A 22,274-nucleotide genomic window follows, 5' to 3' on the forward strand; every position below is an offset into this window, starting at 1 on the left:
GATTTGTAGGATCTTACTGCTGAGGCTTTTTTTTTTCCCCCCTCTCTCCCCTTGGTGCTAGGCATAAACTATCCTTCTTTCTATCTTCAGCCTCCCATCTGTTACCAGAAAGTGATGAGTCTGAAGAAAACTGCTTTGGAAAGTAGGGTAGCTTCCCTCATGACGAGGTGCTGTGAAGGCTTGTCAAGTTCATTGTGACCATTTGCCTTCTTTGTCCTCGTTGTTAATAAAAAATAAATAAATAAATAAAAAAGGCTTATTTTTAATTCATGCAAGAAACTTGTCTAGATAAAAAGAATAGATTGTTTTAATTGAGTTTTGGGGGCTTATAAGAAATCCAGTTTGTTGAGATTTCTATTGCATATGTATGATTTCTTGCTGAGTTTCTAAAGAGAACAGAATCTCACAAAAAGAAATGTTGAGACGTGATTCATTCCTGAAACCTAGATTGCTTTCCTGACTTAGTCTGTGCTTGTATGGGGGGGTAGGAGAAGGGAAAATGCAAAGGGAGAAGATGAAATAACTAAAGAGGAGCTGCAATGATTTTGCAGTTGTTACCCTTGGAAACAGTCAGATCAAGTCAGTTAGTGTGTCTTTGCATTCAGCCTCTTTTTCCCCACACTTCAATAATTCTTGACTTCTTGGGCCAGTTTTAGTTTATTTGGCAGGCAGGTAGAGACACAAAAACATTGAGTTCCTGCCAGCAGTGAAAACAGATGACCGGGTTGAAGAAGTTTAAAAAAAAAAAAAAAAAAAAAGCCCTAAGACAAAGAGTGCTGTTCCCTGTTGAATACCAAAAACCTGCTTGGGAATAAGACCTTAGGAAAAGTCACTAAAGTCACTAATTTGTGAAGAAAGCTCCATTGTAAGCTTGCATGTTATTAGACAATGGAGAAGCCAGTAAGGCTTCATTAGCTCTGCTAGTCACAAAGGTTTTTGCTTAGTTTCTCCCTGCTCTTAGTTGTATAACCACTCTACATTCATAATTTATATTTCCGTAGGAAAAGTTTATTCTCCATTGCTTGTCATTAGTGGCATTCTTCTCTGGCTGAACTTTTAACTTATTTTGACTTATTTAATTTATTTGAAGTATTGTTGCTGTTGCAGTAGTGTGGAGTACTCTATATCCTGAAGAGCTAGAGCCATGAAAAGTCTGTGGCTTCCCTAACCATTATTTGATAGTATATAGAATTGAAATTGTATTTAGTTTTGCGTTGGAAGCTTGGCTCTTTTTTTGTAATCTGCATTTCTCTTCTTATTCCAGATTTATCTGCTTTTCTGTACGTATACGCTGGAGCATATGCTGGCCTTCAATTGCAGAAGCTTGTTCTGCATTCAGATTTTGATTTTTTTAATAAACCTAATGTTATTTATGGCTATCAGGCAGCAACTTTTCCTAATTTTGTAGTATATAATTATGCTTTTCAATAATAGTGGAAAGAATAAATATATTTGGTAATTGTTACAAAATGATAAAATGTGAAGCTCTATTGTTTTCATTTCCTTAACGCAGGTATTCATTAAGTCTTTTAACAAAACAGATGTATTTTCTCTTTTTGTATTTCAAGTTGTGTAACTCCATTATGTGGCTTAATGAAAAAAACAAAAACAACAGAGCATAGGGTTTTATTTATGGATTCTTTTTTTTTTTTTTTTTCCTTAAATTTACTTAAAGAAACAGAGAAACAGAGCTTTTTTTTTTTTTTTTTTTTTTTTTTAATATTCTTGATATATTGCTAATAGCTTTGTATTTTCCAATGTTCAATTAGTTCCTATATACTTAGTGGTGCTCTTCTGTGCTCTTCTTTTTCTTGGTTTATATTCTCTTATTTTACTAGTGACAGAGTGGTGTTTACCTACACTTCTTTTACGTCTTTTACAAAATCTTGATTTTCTACACGTTGACAACTTCTGACATCCCATACATTTTCTAAATTGTATGATGTAATGAATTTTTTCAAGTTAGTTACTGCATTCAAATGTGTACTCTTCCTGTACTCTGTCTTTTTCTTAACTAGCTGATGTTTCTTTCACACAGTTTAAGGAAGCGAAGATGGAACTTGCCTGACACTTCCTTTTCCATATTCCAGTTTATTGTTCCATCCTGGTCGTCACTGAACATGTAAAGGGTCATCTAAAATACTGCTGAGGTTTCTGTTCAGCCTTCTTAGGGAATATAGTTCCATTTGAAATCTGAGCTTGCTTGAATTTTAATTATTTTTAGCAGCTCACCTTTATCAACTGCTAAGATATTGGGGTAATTTCAAAGATGCTTTGGACGTTTTATAAGCACCTCCCTTGGTTAACTTCCATGTGCGCTTAGGCATTTGTACCATGGATCAAGGTTTTGTGCAGTCAGACCCTGCAGTATGACAAGTAGAACGATGTAGTTGAGCTGAGATGTTAAACCACTTTGCTGATACCTGGTGGTTAGATTAAGAAAGTGAAGAAGTTTTTGAAGTTTTCATCAGTGCTTGCCTGGGCCTAAATACCTTTGGGTATCCAGCGATTAGGAGCCCAAGTCCTGCTGAGAGCCAGTGGTGTTTAAATTCCGCAGTAAGAAGGTGCCTCTCCTTCACTTGGTGCTTTTCAAAGCGTGTTGTCAGCCTCTGGGTCCATTTTGACTCTGCAGCAATCATTGCCTTGGTGCCTGGTTAGGTAACTTAAAACTGCTGTACTCTCTTTCATTTCTGATTTCATACTGTCCATGACATACACAAATTTCTACACCACCATCCATCTACTAACCAGAAGACCTTTTTAGCGCTAGGCCAGCTGTTTTGACACTAATCAGGGCTTCACCCTTTCTTTAGTGAATGTCTGTGCCACTCTATGTCTGGCTTACAGAAAGCAAGGTTGAAGGGGTGTGCTGTTTGAGACCCTAAACCAGAACTGAAAACTGGGGAACAGCATACCTGCTTCTGATCATTGACTTAGCCATGGGTGTCTTTTCATAATGGCATTTTGCTCTCATGTGCCTTTCTGATAATAACTGTATACATAAAAGGTGTGTTAGATAATTCCTGGGCTTGTTTTACGTTTCCTTCCTTTGCGTTCTATTTCTCACGGTAAGTTCTCTGCGATAGAGTACAAATTGCTTTTGGAGGCATGAGGAAATAAGAAATAATCCAATTCTAGTTCCTTAATATTCTAGTTCCTGAAAAATTATTTAAAACAGTCCCCTTTTTGGAGTGGCATACACATACCATACAGTTTTGCAGTCACACAGAATTCTTATTGTCCTTTATTATGATTCTCATAATATAGTTGCAACTTTGTCACCTGTGTTCCCAAACCAACTCACAGCAACCCCGAGTTGCACTTATATAAAGTGCATTGCTATATTTAATGAGCCTGGAATTCCTGCCTAGAGATAAGTCTTTGATGCACTCTGACCTGCCTAGATTTCCATTATCTGGGACTGTATCATTGTCTAACAGTAGTAAATATAAGAAGAAAAAATCAGTGTTGAGAATATTTGCTCAGTGAGCATGGAAATCACTTCTGACAGCTAGAATATGCATTGAGCCTTAAGGCAAAGAAACAAACAAAAAAGAATATATATATATATCTATAAAAGAGCTTTTCTTCCCAGTGAAATAAGGGAGGCTGATGGGGAAAGTACAGATAAAGAATGCAATTAGGTGGCAAGATGCTTTATGTTGCCCAAAGCACACATACGATTTACTTATAAAAAGTTGTCAATTTAATTATGTTTATAGGAAGCCAGGCATGGGAGAGATAATTAATCCATACCCTGGCCAAAAGGAACTTTTATATCCATAACCATCAGTAGTAATTGGTTTCCTTTTCCTTAAACATTCATAGGGAGTTGCTGTTCTGTTCTGTAACTTGCACAGCTCCGAATGAGGAGGGCTGCAGGGTAAAAATTCCATTTTCAGTCATTGTTTTTTTTTTTTTTTTTTCCTTTGTTCCTTTCCTTCTTCCTGCCCCCTTCTGCTTACCTAACTGCAGCTCCCGTCCTAGCCAGGTAGTCTGGCCAAAATAGCTCCTGCCATCTGGAGCAGTCGCTGTGAACCTCTCAGTGACTTCCTCTCATTTGAAATGTCAGCTTGAATCTTTTCTCCCTTGCTTACTGCTCCTTAATTTTCTTTTCATTTTGTTATTCATTATTCAACAAGGTGACTGTGTTGTTTGATTGTGTTGATGTACAGTGTGCAGGAAAAATGTTATGCAGAAGGGAGCTCTGTGTTCTTCCTCCTCTGTCTTCCCCGTTATCCTAATCCACATCAGGGTCTGGTTGCTACTGATATGTCATCTTCTCCTGTGAGAGTTGTCTTGTGTGATGTATTGCAATTATATTTAGATTCAATACGAGTGCAGAGCTGTCTAAATTTTCTTAAAAAAAATAAAAAAAATAAATAAAAAAAAGCAAAGAAAATAAAATTTAGATGAGCTGTTATTTTTCAATTAGGATCTGTTTTTTCAAATCATTGCCAACATATTTTCGCATTTTCAGATGTTTGGTAAATTGGTGAATTTTCTGATAATGAAAGTATTTTTTTTCTTTAATAATGGTTATTTCTGTCTTGTGTAATTAGATGGGAATGTCAGTTTTGTTCTGTTTTTAAATAAGCTACATTTATATTTATAGGGTTGTTTGAAATCTGCTCTAAGACTTTGATGGTGAAAAATTAGGAGCAAATTAAAAACTAATCCTTGCATTAGATTAGTTTAATGATTTTAAGACATTGCTGATTAAATTTTTGAACGTTTTAAGATGTTATTTTAGTGAATATTAGGATTAGGACAGAGGATGACGCATGATTATAGATGGTCAGAATTGACGATACAAGGCTATTAGCAATGCATTTTGCTAATCAGAACATAAACAATGAAGCCTGTAGGCTTTTCCATACAGCTCTGCCAACAGAACAGAAACAAACCTCCTTGGTTGCTTGTGGACAGCAGTGCCACAAGTATGAGCTGGCCTAATTGCTCTATGGGAGTGAAGAACCAAGTATTCTTAATAGACCTGTTTTCATTTGCATGACCTTTGAGTTATACATAGTATCGTTCACGTCTCTAGCTTAGAAATAATCATTTTGTTGAAAACCTAGGGGCAGCATGCATTTGTCCAACCTTCCTTTTAGGTATTTGTCCTGTTTTTTACCTACACTTTGATGTTGTTCACATAGTGGACTTAATGCCTTGGATTGTAGCTGTCTGTTACTTCCAAAAAGAGACTTTTAGAGTGCAATGCTTATCACTTACAAAAAGCTATTTTATTTCTGGTGCTAGCTTTCACTCCTATATGAAATCCATCTTTTCTGGGTTAAAACTTTTGATATCAGTATGGAATTAGGGGCAATAAAAGACCAGGGGAGGAGGTTGCTGGTGAACAAAGAATTTCTGTTTCCAGTTCCGCTTCTGGCATTGAGATGCTCTTGCTGAGAATGGGAACTTCCTAGAGATGGCTTCATTTCGGTTCTGTCTGGTATCCAAATAGCTGCTTTGTGTCTGCATCCCTTCACTAAAGAAGACTTCATTCAAGTCCTTCCTATGGTTCTTTTTTCCCAAATCTGTATCCTTCCTAGGGAAATGTAGGTCTGACAATGCACAGTCTAAGCTTGCGCTGTGCAGAAATGGGGTTACTTAAAGAATTAAGATCAAGACCTTGAACTGCTTTTGGAGCTGCTTGTGAGAGACTTGATATACACCTGCTGTGTCAGAGCAATGCAAACCTTAAAGAAAGCAGGTAGTCCCAGTTTGTTCTGTCTTCAGCTGGCATGTCAGACTCACCTTGTGCTTCGGCTGAGATTATTTATCACTGAGGTGACAAGTGCAGCACTGGCAATGGCCAGAAAGCTGGCGAAGTGGCTGTAGCTTCCCAAGAAACTAGAAAAGGAAAAACAAACAAACAACAGTTTGTGACTGATACTGATATAGTAGGTGGATATCTCATGTACCAGCTTGAAAAAACCTTCATCCAGTAGTTCTGTAGATCTCCACATCTGGATCTCCATGTCTAGTGCTTGCAAACGCCAGCTGTGCACTGTCCAGCACTTGCTGCGTGTTGCATGAGGGAGCCGAGCACCTCTTCCGAGGCTTCTGCTGCCATAGTGTGTGGGGCTGGTGCCTGGCGGAGCTGTCTTGGGGCTTGCCAGGCTTGGGAAGGTGCTTGCCAACAGGACAGCCTTTCACACTGCCTCTGTTGACCCGGGAGGGGCACCTTGCCTGCCACTGCACCCACTGGGTGCACAGGGGCATTGGAGCTGTGGGCCACAGAGTAGAGCAGCTACCAAACCAAGTTTTTCATAGTATAGGCAGTGGTTGGATGTTTCATTTTTTACTTGTTTCCTCTTGGAACAAGGTCAAGAAGGTTATTTTTTCATTTGCTCTAGTAGTAGCTTTCTTTGCCCCATTTATAGCAAACCCTTGAGGAATTAAACAGATAAAGAAATCATGCAGCATAAGGAAGCTGCTTTTATTTTATTTTATTATTATATTTTTAAATATAATTTTAGGTGCTAATTTTAAAGGAACAGTCATTTGGAAGTATATGATTACTTGCATAGAGTACTCTTCCAACTATAAATCTAGAGCAGAATCTTCGAGCTTGAGGCAAACACAATTTGTCTGTCTTCTTGTGAGCCAGGTTAAATTGATTGTAAAGAAATGAACTGGGCATTTCTGACTGATTCGTTTTGGCTTAGGAATGCTATTTGAAAGATTGATAGTTCTGAGTGGGGAATAGGATGACGTTTCGCGTGTGTTATCTAAATTATTATTGGCGATTACACAAAGCTCATCAGCTTGCCTTGGCCTTTGTAAGGCAGTCATTTAGCAATCTGCAGCAGCTTACCGGGAAGGTTTTGTTTTATTGGAGTCTTTGGGTAGTCAGGAAAAAAGTTTGCAAAGAAATCTGTTGCAGAGCAGATGGTAATGGCTGCAAAGAAGCAGGAGACTAAGAAAGCTGTCCTGGTCAGAACGAACCTTTGCAGAGTACCTTTTAAAATACTTTTGCATCACATTTATTCAAAGACCATTTCAGGTGTGGTATCCAGTATCCAGCTGGAGGAAGACCAACAGTTTCGAACTTGGCACCTGTTTTCTGACAAGTGCAGGGCAGAGCAGCATGTATCTTTAGCTGCCCCAGTGCTGTTCCTTGTGTGGCGGTTAGGTAGTGTAAAGTGCATTCATTATTTTCAAATCAGAAAGCAAACAGTGAATGCTTAATGTTAGGTATTAATACTAAAAAGAAAATATAAATTGTTCTCTTACTATAAGGACTGCAGTTAGCAGCTGATGATTAACCTGGAAGCCTGTGGTGATGGTGGTGCTGCAAACTACTGCTGCCCCTCTGCAAGGCAGTGCTGCTCCATAGGCAGGTGGTCTTTGCAACCATCAGAGCTTTGGAATAACTTGGCCTATCTGCTGCCCAATGTGCCAAGTTTTTAATTCTTAATTTCATATTTTTACTTTGGATCTCTGAAAATGAGGATAAATATCCTTGTGATCATATTTACTTGTGACAGAAGACAGTGCTGAACATACTTGTCTTTCTTCCACCACTGAACGCTTGCTCTGAAGGTTTGTGCATCTGCTTTTCCTTCTCAGGTGTTTTATCTTTTATCGTTCTTAAAATATGCAGGATCCTCATGACAAAAGACTGGTGTCACTCTAAGCTGAAGAGCGTAGGTGTGTCATTGTGCCTCTGATTCCCAGCTTCAAGAGCACCCTTGTCTATTGAGCCCTCCTCTTATTTTCCCACTCGTTCTTTCCTTGATTCCTATAAAACTCCACCATCATGACACGAGGTAGCAGGAGCACCATGAGGCAGGTCATTTGGCGGCAGCACAGTTTGCCTGTCAGTGCGAGGAGCTGTCTTTTAAATCCCATGAGCTCTGGCTTTGGAGTGGCACTTCAGGGAAGCTGGGGGCTTGGCAGGAGTTGGGAGCTGCTGCCACGTGTGCAGGCGACACAGGGCTGGGCTTGTGTCACGGCTATCGAGGGAAGCCCTCATGGCCCTGGCAGGCAGCTCCCAGCTCTCACTAGTTCAGGTGCTTACAGCCCTGCTGTCTGGGCATGCCAAGTGCGATTTGACATCCTTTTTCTCTCTGTCCTTGTAATGTTAACTTTCCCATGTTTGGTCCAGTTTTGTGTATGTATCTATTAACATTCTTACACAAAAGCTGCAGTATTCATGGCACTATCACGTATCAGTTCCGCTTCAGTCACACCAAGCACGAACGCTAATCCAAGTTCCAAAACCAAATAAATGCCAAGAAAAAAGATTGCCACTTACAACAGAATTCTCTATTCAGGTTGTTTATTTCATCCAAGCATGAAGTTGGATTAAAAAATGGCTCAAAAATAAATACTGTTGCAGCTCTCTACTCAAATAGTGCTTTGGTAATGTTTACACTAACACAGCTGATCCACGGTGCCTTTTGGACATGTGCAGCCTTATGGGGCATCGTTAGGTCACTTAAATTCTTTATCCAATTTTGTAATTTGAATATATGCGTGAGCTGGGCATAGCTTATCTTGCTGCCATCAGGCAGGTGCTCCTGAGGAGAAGGTTCTGGCTATCAGCAGTCCCAGGAGGGACCCGTGCTGTGGAGTGAGTAACCTTCATCCACCTTGTTAACTGCTCAAGTTCTGATTCTTACAGCTAATAGCGTTTTTTTTTTTTTTTTTTTTTTTTTTTTTTTTTTTTTTTTCTCCCTCTTGTGAATACATGAATACATGAAGGGATTTGTTCTTTCAGGATTTTACCCCCATTACTTCCACGTGGATTTGAATTTCATTCCTTCCAGCTTAAATTTTTACAGGACCCAAGTTGAAATGGCTGCATCATAAACTTACAGTTGGCTTGGTAATATAACATGTTAATGGTATTATATAAACAGTTTTTTTTCAAGAAAACTTGTTTTGAGTGAAACCATTGCACATGGTAATTGGAAATATTTGTCACATTTCTGCTTTTCTTCCTTTTTTATTTGTTCCAATACTTCTTAAGAGCATCCTTCTGAAACTTCTGAGAGAATATGCAAGTTTGTTTATTTTGTTTTTGTTTTTTAAATTCAGTAGCTGGAGCACAATTTAGAATGTCTTGGATGTGATTCCAGACCAAGTTGAATGAGCATGAAATACTATGTAGTCCTGGATTGAGTATATAGCTGTAATTATACTTAAGGAGTTTGCTGATGTTATATGCACCACTAGAGCAAAACTCCAGCCATGGATAAATGATCATTCTCTATTTTCCATGTAAGTCAATCCATAGGGACTGTGGAGCTGCTTCTGATGAACATGGTACTTGATTTTTTTTGTTTGTTTGTTTCTCATCTTGTTCTTTGGAGAGGTTGCAATACTTGTTTGGATCACTTCCTCCCTTTTTAACATAGTAAACCTCTTAAAAGGGTTGTACTTTGAGGGGTTGTGGTGTTAAAATTGCGAATTCTCACAGGGTTGAAGCAATCTCCATTTCCTTCACACGTGACATTGCATTTTGCTTATCTTGGAAATCTTTTTTCTGTAGAAGATCCGCTTGGTGAGCAATGCTCACTCATGCTTGGTGTCTCACTCCTTGCACTTAGAAGCGTTGCATGGACAAGTGTCCAGGTGTCAGCACCGGCTGCCCACCTGCTAAAAAGCATTGCTTTGCTGTCGAGAGATTTCCACCCAACCAACTGGCAATGGTGATTGCTGTGTAGGGATACCCTTGGCAGGCAATTTTGGTTTTTGTCTATCTTGGTGCGCCTGTGTGACTTTGCGTGCAATGTACTTGAGATATCAATTGTGTATTGTGTGACTATTTCCTGTGTTTGTGGCTGAAGGTTATGGGCATGAGAACAGAAGGGACAGGGTGCCCACCATCATGTCAGGACCTTGCTTCTGTGTGGAAATGATGAGCTTAGCCATCACCAATTTGAGTATTACATCAGGATTGGCTTTCCTAAGTGCATTGTGCAATGGACACCTGTGTTGAGTTTCATGTTAATGCTCAGTCACAGAGGCCTGAAGGATCTTTTTGCAGCTCTTTGTGGTTAGCTCTCATCGTGGTACCATGAACCTTGTGTCTTGGTGTGGCTTTGCCATGTTGCTGCCCATGTCCTTTTCCAGCTACCGTGCGAGCCCACAGGGGGCAGCTGCTGGAAGGGCTCCACATGTCACCAGCTGCAGCGGGGCACTTTGAACCAAGTCAGTCCTGAGAGCAGAGACCTTTCCTCTTTCTCCTAGTGGCTTCGTTTTCTTAGGACTCTTTTTGAGGAAGATATTTTCAAGAGCCTACAGATATCCTTTGGAAATTAATATATCCAAATGCACAGATCCAGCTGAAGCTCCCTCATTCACATTCTTTTTCTCCAGGCGAATGGGAAGCATGAATGCCCATTACAGGAAAGAAAAACTGGCTTCTTTCACAAGGATAGGTGTTTATAAGTTTATTTCATTCCTTTTAATGACTTCTATTCATTTTCCTGATGAGGGTGATGGGATTACCTGCCTGTGTGACTCACACATCCACTCTAACCTAAAACACATGGAAACAAACACCTGCCCGCCTGGCTTGTGGCCCCCATTTACCTGCATAGGAAGAATCTTTTTTTTTTTTTTTTTTCCTATTAATTGGCAGCTGCTGCTTGTGTACTACAGCTTGTTTTAGGCAAATATGGCTGGTTGTATGTTACATGCAAACCTATTTTAAAAAAATTATTGCTGAAGTCCAAAATGCACATCTGGAAGCTTTAAAATATCCTTAATTTTGCTGTGTTTTGATCTTTTGGATTTTATCTTCTTGATGTCTGACAGATTTATTTATTTATTTTCAAATCCTTCTCCTCAATTTCTTTTTCTTCCTGCTTTTACATGCAACACTTTGCTTTCTGTTTTATTTTTTTAACCTGGTTTCTGTCCAGATGGAGAGCTTTATATGTTCTGAACTGTCAGGTTTTATTGTGCTGCATTTTTAACAGCAAGGTCATTTCATGGGAAATTCTATTATTCGTGATGAAGGATAGGTGGCACTCTTGTTATTTTTGTTTGGTTTCCTGAAATAAATCAGGTGTATGCAACCTCTTAGTAAGATTTCCTTTTATATTGTAAGTGCTTTAGAGAGAGTTCTTGAACATTGAAGAGGATTTTATTTATGTTTTTTATATTGAACGCGTACCTAAATTGTCTGAGCCTGGGACTCATTCACAGTACTCTCTGGGAAGGAAAATATGTTATTTTTCTGAAGACCTCAAGAGTGGCTGCTCAGCTGTATGGCACTGGCTAATTTTACATACATAATTCTTATTGTATATTTACATACTGTTTCTGGAGACAAAGAAGAAAATCAACAAATCCTTTAAGGTCACTCCAGTTATTAGTACCCTTATACTTAGTAGTTTCTTCTTAGTTTTGTGATAGAAGCATAGCTTTAAGTTGACGTGGTAATCATAGTACTATTGAATGGAAGGAAAGGGCATGTTAGCAACTGCTGAACAATTGATAGAGCCTTTCCTTCTTAATTCAGGGTGGTAAATGCCTGTTGCCTTGGTTCTATAAACTGACTGTAGAATTGCAGAAGTTTGTGAGCTTGAGAGTTTCCTCTTATAACACAGAATTCTTGAAACACGAATAATACATGCTGATAGAGGTATGAAATGTTAGATATTTTCTGTAACATTAGAGGAAAACTCATTTCAATTCTATTGCATGTTTTATCTTTCTCCGACTGAGTGTGCAGCCAGGGCACAGTTACATGGAAGTGTTTTAACCTTGATGCTTGAGAACTTCAATCCAAATGAAATCAGAGTCAATTTCATTATTACCGCTGGCTGACAGCTTCATATGGCTGAGGCAAAGTGATTTGGTGATCTCAGTCCAGTTCCTGTTGATCTGTTTGTCAATCAATTGACTCTGTCATTGCTCTTCCCAGAAGAGAGACCCATACTTGAAAGAAAGGGGGATGAATAGAGTAGGAATGAGAAACTTAGAAAAGTTTCCATGCTGCCTCTCTACAAGACCATGAATCTCTTCAACACGAGTGCCTAAGTAGCTTATTGTTTTTTGAAACGTTCTTGCTGTGTAAACCTCTCTGTGATGGTGTCCTGGCTTGTCCAACACCACAGACAGTTTGGGGAAGTTCTTGGTTGAAGCCTTCTAAGTAGAGCCATCTGAACTACTTAATGTACTGCAAGACTACTTATAGAAAATTAAATAGTTAATGTGGAAGAAAATGTGAACATTAGGGCAGCAGTTCATTATAGACAAGAATATGTTTGCTTGATTTTCCTTGAACAGCTGGTAGGAGGTGTTGTCCCCTAAAGATAGGATAATGTGCGTTGTGTTTTCATATGTTTTGAAATGCTTTCATTGAGATCCACAAGATGAGAGCGTGGTTGAGATTCTGCTGTGCTAGTGTATAGCATGAACTGAGTTGAAATGAATACCTTCTTGAAAGAGATTCCAATCTAGTTTAGATTTTAGATAGCTCCACTTTGAAATATTTTATTAGTATATAGACACTGGGGAAAGGGTGCTTGATTTTCATTTTGATGGTTGTTGAACTCTGGAATTTAAAATGGATTTGGACATATTTTTTATTTTATATATATATATATATATTTTTTTTTTTTTTTAATGAGTGAAGAAATTTTATGATTTGGCTGTTTATTTTACAGTTCATGTCCTTGGTGCCCTCCCATGTAATAATACAAGCTCATGTATTACTCATCCCTCCCTTTTTTTCTTCTCCAAAGTGTGGTGTTGTGTTTGTTTGTTTTGTTCTGTTTTTATAACAGTACAATACCCTGAAGTGTCTGAATTGAAGAGTCCCAAATAAAAATCTACTTCAGCACAGGAAGTTTTCTTGTTGACTTAGTTAATGTTTACTTTCTAATACCAAATCAGCTTTCAAGTTATTACATGCCATTAAGGCAAAGAATTTTGTTTTGTAAAATAATACAAGTCCCAAATGGTGGTAGTTATTGAAGTTAACACTTTTTGCCCAACTGTGGGAGTGCTAGCATCTTTGAGAGATTCCAATTTTGGTTCTTATTTATGCTTGACATTTAATGTACTTGACATTCTGATTATTTTACACCTACGTAATTTCTTATAGCTCAAGGGATAATGACAATATTTTAAGCAGTTGTGAAGTGTAGCTGTATATTATTAAGCAGGTGCCACACTACGAATGGAAGGAAAAAAAAGCCTAAAATATTTCTGGAATCATTTTCTTGTGTTGTGTATCTTAAGGTCAACTGTGGCTGTTCATCAGCTTCTTTAGCTGTGCAACTTGGTTATTTGTTTTGTTGTAAGGAAGGCAAGTCTTAGTCTTACTAATATTTTTAGTTACTTATATGTGTGTGTGTGTGTGTGTGTATATGTATGTGTATGTGTATAAAACATATAACGCTGGGCTGTGCGCTTATGTTGTGTCCTTTGAGGTCTGGGGTGAAACATTATAATAACACATTTCTGAGTAGTTACTCAGAACTTACATTTTTCCTAAAATTTGGATTAAAATAACAATGTAAAGTAATGTATTCTCTATGAAATTAAGGCCATTTAACCAAGCTCATATATCTATAATGCATGCTGCTGTTATGGCTGATCTCAAAAGCAGCTGTCTTATCTTGGTTTATAGATAATTGATAATAATATAGAGAATAAAGAATTATATAATAATTTGTGAGAAATTAAAGTATCATGGGAGGGAAAAATGATTTGTTTGATTTTAAGTGTACTTCATGTAAGGTCTTCTCTTCTTCTCTTTTCCAAACATAATTTTGTTAGCCATCTTTGCTGAGTTGTATTCTCATGTAAATGTGAGATCCCTGCTGTCACGTAAGATTTTAGGGCATTTCAAAAAGGGTAAAATTGATGTCAGAGAAAGAAGGAGACGGAAAGTGGTGGTAACACCATGTTTTTTAGAGAAGTACATTTGGTGGTCACAGTTTCCCCATTTAACGTAATGGGAGTTTTGTGTTGAGTTTAATGTAATTGTAAGTAAATTGGCTACGTGAGGTGTGATGAAGAAATGTTAAAATACTTTATTTTACAGAACCATGCAGGGAGGATTTAAGCACTTACCCAAGTCCTCACAAAACACTTGTCATTTCCCAGCAAGGGGTCCTTGAAGCAGCCCTGACTGAATGCATTATAGGAATGATTTTTTTAATCTTTATTTTGCAATCTTGCCACCTGGTGGTATACTTTGGCAATAAAAGCCTGGCTAAAAACCTGTGCTGAGTGATATTTACCTTGGTAGGTAAGATTTTAAGAGCAGAATTTGAGACTGGATTATAATTAAGTTCTTGGGTTTTAGCTTGCAAATTCATTGTGTTCTTCCACTAAGCTCTTTCTGTCTTTGTCACTGTGATGGCAAAGTGGTTTCTGTAAAATTGCTAGAAAGTGACTGGAAGTCTTCATTGTGCACAAGACCAAAGGATTTATTTGGAGTTAATTAACAAATACACATACAAACACACACATATTTACCTCGAGAGTACAATTAGATTCCAAATTGGTTGAAATTTGGAATACAATTGCTTCCCTCCTTGTGTCAGTGTCACATGTTAGGTGCAGCCTAAGGTCTGTGCATGCCTTTGCATTAAATCCATTTTCTTTCCCACTCTGATTTCCACAGAAATGAGGGAAGAGAAAATGTAGTAATACTGTGTGGTTCTAGAACGCTTAGTCCTAGCACATTATGAACCTTAATCCTCAAAATAAAACTAGATATGGTTTGAAAAAAGATAGTGTCCAAGTCCTGAAATTCCCTCATAAAATTATGTTAAGCTGAATTTACCTAGAATACTCAAAGGGTGGTGTTAACCCTGAAATAAGCACCACAAATTGAAACAGTATGAAAGTTGAATATTTTTGAATGGTTTAAGCTGTCATTTAGATATAAAGAGGGAACTGAATGCATTTGAATGATTCACAGGACCCGGTATCTTTCAAACCTAGTGCCAAGAGGACTGGGGAAGCTAGCTCCGTGATGCCAATCCAAGATGAAGCAGATGTGGGTGTACTGGTGTCTGTGTTGGGAGACCCTCATAGATAATAAAAGGTGTTTCATGTAGAGTTCAAAGGGCAATAACTATCCAGTGTTTGCAAACTGAAACTCTGTAGGCCTGCCTTTATGGCATAGTGTTACATTCGCATAGAGAACACTTGTGTCCAGCAGGACCTCTCTTCCTCGTCCAAATGCTGCCTGTGGTTTTACTGCACCTTCTTGGGGGCCTGTTGTGGAAAAAGGCAGAATGTTATTTATTCTTGTCGACTTCAATGTGCAAACTCTAAGACCTCTCAGATACTCACTTCCAGGTTCTCCTGTCCCACAGACAGCAAGGAGAATCTCTTGTCCACCAGCCCTCTCGCTGGCAGTCACACACAGCCTGCTGCCACTGGGGCCCCTCAGCTCTCAGCATGCAGACTGCCTGCCATCTTCTGCAGCCCCTCTACTGTATGAACCCATACAGCACAAATAAAACATTGCTCTGTGTTTTTGACTCTTCCTGCCCCTCTCTGATATGAGGCAGAGCAGCAGGTAGTAAAGCTACTTGACAAGCACTGTTTTTTTTTTTTTTGCTGTCAGCCTTTTCATTCTCATCTGTCTCTTGGCCTTCAGTTTCCCCTTCCCACTTTCAGCCCTTCATCCTCACCCTCCTGGTTAATGTTCTGCATTTGTCCCATAAATGGTGAATATTAATAATGTTGAGCAGCTATTCCAGAGCAGCTACACAACTTGAAGTGCTGAAGGTTTAGACTTGTCATCTTCAGTGTGCAAGCTATTTTTAAAGATAATGGAAATTACAACCAGATGAGAGTCGCTTGTCTGCACTGTTTATTTATATATATATGCAAGAGGCCAGAGTTTTACCAAGGCTACAGCACTGATAAATGGATAAGGGTGAAAAGCTTTGGGAGCTGAGGCTCATCATTCCAAGCTGTTAATGTAGATTGTTGGTCGCAGAACTTTTTAATCACATTATTTTACTGCATTATGTCTGTAACTATTTATGACACAGGCTGTTTGCTCTCAGTTTTATGGGGTATCCTTTAGATCAATCCTCTTGTTTGTTCTATTAATTTGTTTAATTCTCTGGGGTTTGTCAAGTCTAATTATCTCTTTTCTTTCTTCCAGTTTTGAAATCAAGATTGATTAACCAACTCAAAAAGACCCAGCTGGTTATGTGACTTGGAACCCTGTTTGTGAAGCACTCGTTCATTTTTACAAGACGACAGTACTGTATGTTGTTTTTCTTTCTCCAAAAATTCAAATTCAGCTGTTGTAATGTAATAGAAATCATAGACAATAGAAATGCAAAATTCCTGAGGAATTCAACTCATATTGATAAATAAGATCTTGATATTCAGTTTAGTGACACCAGATTAGAAATACAAGTGCTTTATTTGCTTTACCATATTACTAATCCTAGGTTTCTTCCGCATAACAATAACACTTATGATTTCACATTGTCTAAGGAGAGCTTTCCATATTTTGAAAGATCAGTCTGCTTTCTCTTTACATTGCATTGCATAAAGTATGGGATTAGTGACTGTGACAAATGTGTTTGAGCACTTGACTGCATTGAAAACAGATTATGTAATGGCCAATACTGAACCACCGTGCAGGAAACATAAAGCAAATGCAGAGAGAGATTGCAGTGTCACTTGATGACATCTACACCAAGGTAGCTCCAGCGGAGCTATTGTTTCCTCATTGTTTCTCTCCCAGAACTCCAAGATTTTGGACTAAATAATGCTTCCTCTCTACTTAATTTATTTTCCCACCATTAAAAATCTGTTCTTTATAAAAATGCTCCTTAATTTTTAATTGCAAAAGAAAATTGCACAGATGAAGTATTAGCCTTATAGTCTTAACCTCAAGCATTGGAAAGTATACATGAAAGTTCCAGGAGTAACATTACATGGCTTAACACTTTTTTGACTTATGAACTCTATTGCATACACAAAAACTTAATAAGAGTAAAGGAATATTAAATACAGGTATGGTAAATATGTGTGTGTTTGTATGTGTATTCGTTAATTAACTCCAAATAAATCCTTTGGTCTTGTGCACGTCATCATATTACATGTGGTATGAACCCTACCTTTTTCTTTTCCAGTTCCATGAAACTGTTATGCCTTAACAGTGACTTTTCATTTCTGTAATTAATTTTCTTTCTTAAATTTTGGAAACACTACATTTACATGATGCTTCACTACGACTAGCAGGAATCCAAGCCACTCTATCAGGTACAGAGAAGCACCAAGTTATTTCAAGCATTACTTTAGTTATGACCACACGAGAACTCAGGCACCTTGGATTGGATGAGCTTTATAAACATGTTAAATTGAAGTTGCCCAGTTTGCTCTGAATGTATGAAAATTCTGTTATTTTCTGAGTGGAATGAAAAAACTGGTATTTATTCTTTTTTTTTTTTTTTTTTTTTTCTTTTTCTGTTGAATAGTAAGTGGTTCAAATGTACTGTAAGTGGTGATACAGTAAATGTATAATCAGTTGTTCCATTTAATACCTCTCTTGTTACTAAAGACTCATTAACCAAGAAGGGAAAATAAGGTATAATATTCAAACTATTATAGCAAAAGGGGAAATAGCACTTACTATCTACTAAATTAAGTTTAGTCTTATGAAATATTAGAATCAGTACAGAAAAATTAATAGTATTTACTCTGAAATAGAATTTTATGCAGTGAAGTATAGGATTACTTCTAATTCTGATGATTACAAGGGGATTGTCTTTGTACGTTTTCTGTAAGTAATTAAGGAAGCTTTCCATATTATATAGCTTACATTCTGTATAGGTGCTACAAAGAAGACTGTAAGAGTTAGCTTTAGATAGATTACTTATTTACTTTTACATTGTATATTAAAAAAAAATGAACTAGCTTGTATGGTAAAGTTTATAAAAAGCACTATGTTATACAGAAAGGCTCTTGCACAACTTTAATGTGTTCAAAACAGGATGTAATGTTTGTATGGATAGAAATTATTCAAGGATTTATGCTTTTGTCTCTAATAATTTCCAAATGACTTTCCACTGGAGCAATAGAATATGTGTTGTTCTCACATGTAAATATTAATTGATAGGTTCTTTAACTAAAACTAAATCAGAATGAAAATATGGTCATAATGACGGTGACAACTGTAACATTAATGCTGAAAACACTGCACTAACATTAGTACTTTTTACTGACATTCCTTTTTGACTGCAGTAGTTTGTCGCTATTGCTTTAATGAAGGATTTTAGTGGGTGCTGTAAGCTGTGCAGACCAAATAGCATGCTTGTCTTTCAAAATCCTAGAGATCGAAGCTACATGTTTTTCAAAAACTCTCTTAAATCATCTGTAACACTTGTCTGTCGGATGTTTAAACATCTGTAAGAGACAAAAAGCTAAGACGGACTAGGCTGGGAGTGTTCTTAGCCATTCAGATATTTAAAAGTAAATAAATAAATTCCCACACAGAGGTTTTTCCTGTTGATTACACCCCTCCATCCCCTCCCCCAAGAGATCATCAAGATAAGATCAAGATTAAGATCATCAAAATACCATCATTTTGCCCCTTCCTTAGTGTTTTATGCATTAGTCTTCATTTATATTGTGGAAGGCAAGCTGCCATACACAATCACACAATTTAGTGTGCCTGTAAAATGAAACAAACAAACAAACAAAACAACAACAACAACAAAAACAAAAACTCCTAGAAATGCTTTGTTATTAGCTTCTGAAATACCCTTTTTGAGAGATGCAATGGGCTTATGGTCTAACTCTACCCAGATTTCACTGTTGTTTAACCTGCCTCAGAACTGGAACTGAGGTTGCATTTACATAAGATGTTTTTTTCCATTGATGAACATGTACACGGTACTGTTCTGGTTGTGTTAGGTGTTAATACAAGCTTCAGATAACACTAAAAAGGATGCAATGCTGATTTTTGTGGGTGTCTGGTGAGGCCACAAGTTCACAAGGATTATTTCTTCCTTACAAAAGTCACAGAGGTAATTGCAACTGTTGTCCTCTCCCAAAGGTATTCCTTTATGAAATCATGCATGTGTTTGTTTGGTGGTTCTTGTCGTCTGTCTAAGTCATTAAGAGAAATACTTTAGGCTTCAATGTTATTTCTATTCTTAGTAGAAATTGAATGCCCATCATAATTGAGAATGATGAAGCTGAAGAAATGGCTTCATCTTCAGCACCAGATGCCTGCATTTTGCTGTCGGGTCTGTGCACGCAGGCACTAGTGAAGCCACCGAAACTCTTGGCTTTTCAAGTAATTGTGACCTTTTGCTTTTGTAACTTATTCTTTGTTGGAGGAAAAGAGCTGTAAGAGCGAAGAGTGAGACTAGTAGTCTCACTTCATTATATTTCTTCAGCACCACTAAGATGGGCGCAAATTGTATGCCAACTCATCCCTAATGATCATATCTATGTCAACAAAATTGATATCACAGGTTTCAAGTCAGATAGTCCTGTCTGGTTTCTGTATTACTTTTTGTGGGACCATGTCCTGTGTTTTCAAGGGGAAGAGGGGTCTGTTCTGTTTGCTTTCACTTCTTAGAGGCTGGTATGGCATTATTCATTCAGTAAAGTTATGCAGAAGTAGAGTGCTCCTGTGCCTACCAGTACCTGTGCAGTTACCTCTTTTTTTTTTTTTTTTTTTTTTTTTTTTTTGTACAACTAAATGAAAAATAAAAATATCCATGCATGTCTGTGAACTCTCCCTCCTTTGAAAATCTGACCTCCCCTAATTAAATAACCTTTTCCTACTATGTAAAGTCAATGACATTTTATAATCATACAACTTGTACTTATTTTAAATTTGTCATTTTGAGAGGTCTGTAGAGGTAATATTAAAACATAACTATATTCAGTGAGAGGATAACAGTAGACATTACCTAGCTTTTGCTTAGGGCTTCTCACCAGTCAGTCCTGAAGTGGTACTGGTTATGTCACATCTGTTTTGTAGGTAATGGAAATGGTGACCCTGAGAGGTTACGTGGCACATTTGCACTATGATCTTTCTATCTCTTCTGTGCTGACTGTGTTACTGAACATCACAGTAAAATATCTCTCTAGAGCAATACAAACAGCTCCCTAAAGTAATGATATTTTAATGTAATAAAGTTAAAGAAAACTTTTAGTTGAAACAAAAATTTTGGTGTGTTTCTGCTGCATTTCTTGCATCAGTACAGTGCTTGGAATTCTGCATGTTGTATGTGCTGTTCAAATCATTTGTTGCTTTACTTTTTTTTTTTTTTCTTGGTAGGCTTTTCATGCTGCAGATTTTGTAGGTCTGTTACTGGCTTTGTACTGACTTATATTTGTTCCTAGCTCACAAAGCCTAGGTTAATGCCTTTTTACTGGTTTCCCCTCAAATACAGAACATTCAGATGTGTAATTCTTTAATATGACACCACAGAGGGTTGAGTACAATTCACATGCTAATATATAGAAACTAAATCTCACAAAGGAGGTGTGTTCACGTTTGTCTTCATTCACCGTATTTCAGAGGCTATGTGCCAAACCTTGCTTGACAAATACAGCATACTACATTTACCCCTTAATTCAGAGGGTAAATGCCTTTTTAAAGGTAAAAAACCTTCATCCTTCCTTAATTCTTTTGATCATATGGAGGAGCAAAGGTTTTCTTTTATGACCCCACCTGTGCCTGCTTTGCTGATTACTCCACTTCTTACTGATTCCTGTGTTAAATTTCCCTTTTTCAGGAAGAAACTACAATGTGAATACATCCAGCAGAGACAGGACTTTCTGATTTTTTTTTTTTTTCTCCTGCCCCTGCTGAAGAAGTCACCTCAGTGGCTGTGGTGCTCTTCCCTCTCTTTCAGCTTGCCCTGTAAGTTTAGCTCCTAGTTGAGATCAGGCTCTTTAAACAAAACAACAGTTCCAAAACAGTTCCAAAACATCAGTAAACAAAACATTTTTTTTTTTTTTTTTTTTTTTAGCATAGATTTTGCTGGTGCATCTTGTTTATCTACTTTAAATTTTAAGTCTGCATTTTGCCTGCATGGCCTTTAGAGTTCCATTCACTTTACTGAATTGTGCACTCTTACAAGAGCAAAGTAGAAATATTCTCCATTTGCTTTCAGTTTGATGATCTAATCATCGTCTATTGAATTCCTATCCATTTTTCCCCTGGAGAGTTCATCTAAGCCAGTAATATTAATACCTTTCTTGAATGGTTTGGCACTTGCCAGTTTTGCAGGGTTGTGTAATCCATTGCACTTCCTACATCTTTCCTGAGGCTGGTGAGTCATTTAGGAAAGCAGGGGACATGGGAGGGGAGTTTGTGTCTGACCCTCAATTCCTCTTTGCTGGTCACCCTCCCCTGCTCATCCTGACTGTGCTGTTGGCCTGTGCAGGGCCTGGCCTTGGGCTTCTCTTTGGACTCCTCATTTCTTTGCACCTTGTGTGTCTCTTCAGTGTCTTGAAATGCAGGTTTTGTACTGGCTTCTCAAGCGCAATCCTTGTCATCCCCTCTTTGGATGGTCTGAGTGACTTATTCCTAGGCCTTGTGTTAGATTTCTCAGTAATCTCTCCCTGCAGATGTCGGTGCTTCAACACCGAGTGAAGTGATGCTTCGCTTTTTATGTATGCAAGCAACACATGGTCTGCAACCAGCTACTTAAGCTCACAAAATATTTAAGAATATGTTTGAATGCAAGGTCTTACAGAAAATGCAAATTTATTACTTATTGCTTTTCACTTGATTCTTATGATAGATTTCTGGAGAGTGCTCCAAGGAGGGTTTTTTTTGGTGCTATCACTACTTTTCCTTCATGCTTATGCTAATTTTCTTTCTTTGCTTGAGCCCCATAACACTTGTTATCAGTAGCTACAATTTCCTGCCACCTGTGGTGGAATATATTTCTTCATTATGAGCTTTTTGCTGCTTTCTGAAGTTTTATTTTTGATTAGCTGCTATGGAATTTCTACATATCATTTGCTTGTCCTGCAAAGCTTAATCATCTGATAGCTGGGAAAATTGCTGCCTCTGGTTGATTTTACTTTGGCCCAAAATCACTTGGTGTCTGTTCCTGGTACCAGTACTGATCTGGTATATGAAGTTCAGCAAAGAGAATGTGGAGGAAAACTCTTTTTCATTTTTTGTATTTTTTTTTCTTTGAAATGAAAGAGTGCTGAAAATGCTGAGGCCCAGTTCAAAACGATTTAACTGAATGGAGGTGGAATTCAGAAGAGATCACAGCTTTTATCTGAGTTTGATAAATGTTTTCTTAATGTTTGCAGAACTTCTGCATTTT

At 37.8% G+C, this 22,274-nt stretch overlaps 1 protein-coding gene across 14 annotated transcripts in view; it reads left to right on the top strand.

The window, feature by feature from the left end:
• The window catches only part of ATP2B2 (ATPase plasma membrane Ca2+ transporting 2), a 419,442-nt gene that overhangs the window by 130,282 nt on the left and 266,886 nt on the right, over window positions 1-22,274 (top strand). For 13 of the 14 annotated variants that reach the window (XM_084531464.1, XM_084531465.1, XM_084531466.1 and 10 more), the window contains exon 3: window positions 16,112-16,216. The gene's annotated coding sequence lies outside the window, so the exon portion shown is untranslated. Of the gene's footprint in view, window positions 1-14,908; window positions 14,987-16,111; window positions 16,217-22,274 lie in introns of all 14 variants that reach the window. The other variant, XM_084531458.1, reaches the window with a different exon arrangement.

This window comes from Aythya ferina (assembly GCF_964211825.1).
Source record: "Aythya ferina genome assembly, chromosome: 10".
In the NCBI taxonomy this organism is placed as follows: Eukaryota; Metazoa; Chordata; class Aves; order Anseriformes; family Anatidae; genus Aythya; species Aythya ferina.